Raw genomic sequence first — 7263 nt, forward strand, 5'->3', positions numbered from 1 at the left:
CAGGGGCGCCCACCGGCGACGGCAGGGGAGGGGAAGGGCGGATCGACGCCGAGAGCAGCGGCGCAGGGGCCGCCCCGGCCGCCTCCCGGGGAGGCGGCGCGGGGGCGGAAGGAGGGGGAGGGGAGGAGGGGCGGGGGGAGGAAGGGCCGGATCCGGGTTGCGCGCCGGCGAGGGAGGCCGGATCCCGCCGGCGACGAGCGGGGAAGGGCGGCGGCGGTTAGGGTTGCGGGGCTCTTCCCAGGGCCAGGAAGCCTCCTGTCTAGTTGTTGTTGGCCCCAACCACGCCACTGGCTTTGCTTTTATTGTGTTTGTACAATCTTGACTGACATTCTGCTCCGGTGAGGGAGGGACGATGATGGCGACACGCCTTCGGCTCGCTCCAGTGCTTATAGTCGTCGCTAGGTGGTCCACGGACATGGTTGTAATTTTTATTACTTTTATTATTTTTTGTATTGCCATGATTGAAAATGAGTAGATTGGAAGTTTCTCGGAAAAAAAATGACATAGATTTATGGTGTCTAATCCTTGACCTCACCTCTCAATGTCGTACTACTATGGCAATTAGTTAAGGATTGAACGCTGCATTCTATAAGGACGATAGCAAATGACACGACTTAGATGAAATTGATGATAAATGGGGCGTAAAATGCAAGTACAATCCAGAACATAGGACATAATATAACTAGATTCGTGATGTTTTCAACTACCACTTGGCTTGGAAACCAATTATATCACATTGTCTTGTGCATACCTGGGTTCAGGCATGAAATCTGAAAGAGGCTCACTTGACCGAAAATTCCTAAAGCTCTGCTTTGAAGGTTGCCTATCCTTCTAACTTCAGATGTATATAATAGCTTGACAATGAGAAAAAAGGACATCTCTAACATCCTTTTTTTTGCGGGTGACATGTCTAACATTCTATTGAGTAACACGTAGGGTTGCATAAATTGTGCTACCAAAATAAATATTTAGCTTTCTTACATGATCACAAATAGTATCTAAATATAAATAAGAGATTCAAAAGTGAATGCCAAAAAAAAACCTATGCACAAGCAACACGATGGAGATGGATTATCCTCTAACTACATTATAAAAATTACATTAGCTCACCTCAGTTGCAGCATGTTTGCGTTTTTATTAACATGATAAAACAAAGATCTACACAAACGACATGAGAGTAAGTGAGTTAGACTAATGCAGCCCCAGGATGTTGGTATTTGCTGTTGAAGACAAAAACAAATAGTAATAAGAAAGGTAAAAGAATAATCAATGTCCAAAATCAATCTAAATGAATCGCAGTAGCACAGACCATACAACCAAAACTATAGTCAATTCCCTTAGTGTGTGACAAAGCCTGCCTAAATTTGGCTACTTCTCTTGAGTGTTTCCTTGTCTCAAAGTTGTACCTCATGTCCAGGTTGAATGTCCCAAACATCACCTTGTGATCCCTCCAGTGCAAAAAGGAACAATGTTATTTACAGAGAAAATGTAGCCTAGCTAGCTTGCAGACGATGGAATGAGAGGAAGTTATACCACATCATCCATGCGACCATCAAGAGACAAAAAGTCACTCGTGGCATGTCTTGTTGTCGATGTTGCCTTCCTCATCGCCAGCAGCCCTTTCGTCGACCTTGCAGCTCTTCCTATAGCGGCTAGCGAACAAGATAATGGTTGTGACCATGAGGATGTTGAAGACATGCATGCTTGATATGCCAAGATTGAAAAACCGCGCCAAGCTAGGTGTGGTTTTGCGCATCGTGGTCCCCTACATGACGGTGAGCAACGCGAGCTGGGTGTAAATAATGGAGTAGAGCCAGACAGGGAGGGTCTGTAGGATACTCTGCACTTGATAAGAGGTGTGAGACATTTGGGAAAGTTGTGCGGAATTGGTTAGGAGAGGTGGTGAAGGTCGATGTGGAGCAAGATGGGTTTGCACGAGGAAAGCACCTTCGGGTTAGAGCTAAGGTGGGGGGACTGAACCACTAAAAAGGGGATTTTCTCTGCAATCTTCACCGGAGGATAAGCAAGGGACATGGTTTGATTTCACATATGAAAAAATTGCCCACTTTTGCTTGGATTGCGAGAGACTCATGCATGCCGATGGTAGATGTGAACCCTCGGTTGGATATTCTACTTAGTAGGCAGACACACTTATTATCATCCGATACTCCGAGGTGGATATTATCAACCTAAAGTTCCTCCTAATGTGTTTTGGTGCAATGTCGGGGCTAAAGATAAATTTTGACAAGAGTGAAGCAATGATTGTGGGATGTAAATTGGAGGACCAACTTAGGGTTGCACATATGATGAACAACAAGTTAGGTTTATTGTCGAGGCTTCCAGACAGATGCAGAAGCTAGCATCCATCCATCTACGTCAGCCATTCAAGTCTGTTCGATTTGGAGAAGGATGCATCCCCTGCTATGGTCCAACACAAATCCTCCATGACCTTGAGACGACGACAGTGAGACCTTGGCAACGACAAATTGTCGAACACACGGGAACCCGGCCATGAGTGTATTGTGTACATCAACGTCTTTGACAAGCTTGGTATCGATCATGTGAGAAATGAAGGCGTCAGAAATCCATGTTGTGGTTTAGGATCAATGGCAGCCCTACTCTACGGGTACGACGTTAAACACCACACACATAATTGGATTTGGCCAACTGTTCCTACACTACCAGCCCATACAGTGTTCATCAGTTGGGTTATAACTGATCACTAGAGGATGACGGGTGTTGTACATCATAGTGATCATAGTGTTGTCCATCGTGAGTTAGTCGGCTATTACGGTTAGAGGTGAGTATTTTGACACCGAAAGTGGAAGAATTGATTTGAGTTGACCGATATTCCTGGTTATTCGGTTTATGGTATTCGGTTCGCTGTTTACATCACTAGTTGTTCAGCGAAAGTTTTCATTCTAAATAAATCGAATTGACCATCGGACCATATACACCAAAATGTTCCTCTCTTTTTCTCTAATTTCCTTACTTTAGTGGCACATGTAGGCCCATGTACGATGCACATCCCCCACAAAACCCAGTTCACTCATGTATTTGCCTCTCGGAATTACTTTCACTGCACTAGTTTTTCTCCCAAAAGGACTCCATCTCTCAACCTAGTCGTCTTTCGACCTTTAGGTTAGATCTATTGCCACAAGTACTAGCTACAACGGCTCTACAATAAGTGCTCGTGTTGGCTTGGATCTCCAACGCCTAGTATTGTGTTCTAACTCTCCCCCCAATGAATCCACCATCCGAGAAGCCCGAAGGGAAGACATATCGAGAAAGTAGCTACCTAACAGCTCGACGCAGAACCAACAAGCTAGCGCCACTCCCTCACTACTGCAGAAAGCAGAAAGCCTTCGTGGCGGGTAGTCTTGTTTGTGAAGCAAGTGCCACATCGACGTTGTGTATTGAATATTTAAGGGTCGGAACAACTTATCCTTTTATATGTGAAACTAATGTGTGTACATTAGGGGGTGTAAAGAGGCTAAGGTAATACCACAACTTTAAAGTGACAAAGTGACGGTAATTAGAAAGGGATTGGAAAATAAATTGAGGCATCGTATGGGCGGTGAAAACTACCGGAAGAGAATGGTGAGAAAGAGAGGGAAAAAAGATAAAATGCAATAAGTAAACATAAATGCAATGAAAATAATAATTAAGAAAATAAGTTAGCATGTCCAATAAAGTTTTGTAAAGATAGGTAAATTATAAGTCGAGTGTATTAGGCTGGGCACACGGCTTATATTTAGTATAAGCCAAGCACCTTTAGGCCTACACTCGGCTTATAGTGTACGTCGTCATGGAGCGGTCAACCACATCCATGATGGCCACGTGGCAGAAAATTGTACCAAGTCCTTCTGAAAGTCGTAATCATTCTTGGCTATATGCATAGTTTCATCTATAAACAGGGCGTGTCTTAGAGCCGTACTCGGCTTACTGTTAGGTACGTCGAGATCTCATTTTTTTATCATGCATATTGTATTGTATACTCGGTTGGGTTTTTATCATTTATGCCACTAGTCGTTGTGTCTCACTACTCAGTTTTGCCATTAGAAATTATAACTGCTCAAAAATACCATCGTTCCTTGAGATGTTTTATCAAAAATACCATTAGGTATCTCAAAATGCCATCGTTCCATTAGATGTTTGCTTAGAAATGCCATTAGACATCGCTATTGTCAGGTCAAGCTCGTTGACCATGTTATATGACAAAAATACTCCTATACCCACATGTCAGCTCTCTCTATCTCAGAATGATAAGTGCGGACCCCACTTATTAGGAGTAAGCAAGCGAATAATTTTAAAGAAAATAAAAACACTGTTGGGATCAAGTGGGACCCACACTTTATTGTAGTGAGATAGACGGAGAACTGACATGTTGGTCTATAGATATTTTGGTCATTATGACATGGCAAATGAGATTTGAGCTGACATTCATGGTGTCAAGTGGCATTTTTGAGCATGCGCCTAACGAAGCGATGACATTTTGGAGCAGTTGAAATTTTCAGTGGCAAACCTGAGTAGTGAGACACAACTGTTGGTATAAATGATAAAAACCCTACTCGGTTTAGTGTCCTTTAAGCCGAGTACCATCTGATAAAAGACCTCATTTTTTACCATGCATTTTGTATTGTATACCCAGTTTAGGAATAATGCTAAACACACACGCTCATTACATGGGATTACGGGCCCTTCCATCTATTCTCTTCAACTCCTCCCCTGATTTTCAGTTGGGTGGGGCTCCTTTCACTCCCTTAATCCAATTAACATCTGACAAATCACAAACACTCCGTAAACCCCCGTATTAGTCCGTGAATGTAGCATTCTCGCTCGGTTTAGTGTCCTTTAAGCCGAGTACCGTCTGATAAAAGACTCTCGCCTTACCTCTTGGTACACTAATATGTTGCCACGCATATTGCAGGCCACTGTGCTACCTAGTATGAAATACGAATGGGGATGTGCACACAACTAATTATTCAAAATAAATTAACAAACAGCACTACATCCAGAACGCAACGGGTGAAAAAGACCTGAGGTGCTTAGACACCGGACATGACCTAGTGCTACGGTCGAAGATCTCCAGCTCTCCCTTGCGGCTGTGCCTAAGGCGAAACGTGGTGACTCGGAGCAGGCGGCCATGGAACTCCATCCCCTTGACACAGTCCACAAGGCAGAATCTGGCATTGCCCATGGCAGTGAGAGTAGGCCCGTGATCAGCCGCCTGCTGCTTCTCACTCCACAGCTTGTCCTTGGCGATCTTCCAGTCAAGCTGCTGCTGCATGGCCATGGCACCAGCTGCTGTGCTGCTACAGGAGACTACCTGGCAGGTGCCAATGTGTCCGTCCTTGTCAAGCCCAACCCAGGCGTCCAGGTCACCGTCGAAGTAGCCTTGGCCCTTGAAAGGCAACGCCCACTCCCCGTGACACCTCCATTCGCCGTCGCCGGTGTTGAAGGAGAAGGTGCGGGCACATGGACTGCCGGTGCGGTGACACGGCCCTTGGAAGGCGGACACGAAGACGGTGCGTCCGTCAGGGTGCGTGGCGTAGGAGTTTACCCTTTCGTCGACGTCGAAAGGCGAAGGCGCGACGCTCCTCCATGACCAGTCATGGCATGGGATCACGCGGCTCGGATCCTTGGCGGAGGAGGACATCACCTCGACGGACTGAGGCCGTGACTTGAAGTAGTAGGCGAACGCGCACAGCGCGTCGGCGGCGGGCACGAAGACGCTGGCGGCACGGAGCAGCGCGTCCGGTAGGGAAGGGCCGGCGGCCAGCCCCGCGGTTTGCGTGTCGTACGCGAGGGTTGCAGGGTGTTGGCTGCTCACCGCGAGGATGTGGCTGCCCATGGAGGTGAAGCTCATGCGAATATATGGTGTCGGCGAGACCAGGCGTGGGGCAGGGTGGTCGCTGAGGATGAGGGCTGGGCTACTGTCGTCGTCGTCGAGGTCGATCTTGCGGATGGTGTAGCCTCCGTCCCAGTCGTCCAGCACCAGGTAGAAGTGCTTCTGCCGCTTGTGCTTTTTCAGCTTGGTGCTCGGCTGCCCTTGCGCCTGCCGCTTATGCATCCTAGTTTCTCCTCCAGTGATCAACTCGCCTGAGCTCATCTTCTCTTGGCTCGTCATTGAACCGAGATTTGATTTTGATTTTTGAGACGCCTGCCAATCAATCAAAAACAGTGCGAGATCTGAAATAGGTGCGTGGTGGGCTTTGCAATCGATCTGGAGTAATCTGCCGACGAGTGGTGTATTTGTGGAGCCTCCTTGATTGCCTAGTTCAAAACGAAGTCGGAGAGAATTCCGAAACCAGTTCGGGGGATCGCTGGGTTGCTGCTGTTGTTTCGTTTGCTGCGCTGCTGCAGTTTCTTTCTTCGTTTTTTCTGTGTTGTTATTTGTCGGGTTTTCTGTTTTGGTCCTTTTTTCTCTTTTGTCATTTATATATTTATATCTTTCCTTTTTTTATTATTTTCAATTTTGCTAAGTCTCAGTCGATACTACCTTCATTTGATTTTGCATGGAGATTTGTGCAAAATTTTGTTTTCAGTTTTTATTTTTTCTTCTTACATGCTATATCATTTGACTGAGATTTGATTAAGTCTCAGTCGACTGAGACCTAGCAACGCCCTATTATTTTCGCTTTTTTATTTTTCCTTTCCTTTCTTCAACAAATGATGTTAGTTTTCTATCTTTCGGGAATGGTTTTCTTCCGAATTTTTCATTTTTAATAATTTTCTGCACTATAAACATTTTAATAATAACAACTAATGTCTTCTAAATTCACACTGAGCATTATGAAAATATATGATGAATACAATTTTATATAAAGTGAACTTTTTCTGTTTATTTGTCGTTTTGGTTTTTACCATTTTCCTTATTTCAAGTTTATTTTTATTTTTCAATGCATGTTTTTGTTTTAAAGTAAATCATAAATTTATTTTTTTGGAAATTTAAAACAATGTCATTGTGTTTCAGGAATAAATCAGAATTTTCAGAAAATATTACCGTTTTCAATTTTTTGTTCACAAATTCGACAAATGTTTGGGGATTTAAATATTGTTTGTATTTTTGAAAAGTGTTCAGGATTTCCCAAAATATTCCCATTTTCATTTTTTTTCACAATATCGGATTTTTTGTCGTTTTTCATATTTTGGGATTTTTCAAAAAAATGTTTGTGTTTTTCGAATTAAATTTCAAAAAATGTTTAAAATATTTTTTTCCTTTTTTGTAAAAAATATTCAAAATTTAAAAATGTATTTGCA

The sequence above is a fragment of the Triticum dicoccoides genome, chromosome 6B (assembly GCF_002162155.2).
Source record: "Triticum dicoccoides isolate Atlit2015 ecotype Zavitan chromosome 6B, WEW_v2.0, whole genome shotgun sequence".
In the NCBI taxonomy this organism is placed as follows: Eukaryota; Viridiplantae; Streptophyta; class Magnoliopsida; order Poales; family Poaceae; genus Triticum; species Triticum dicoccoides.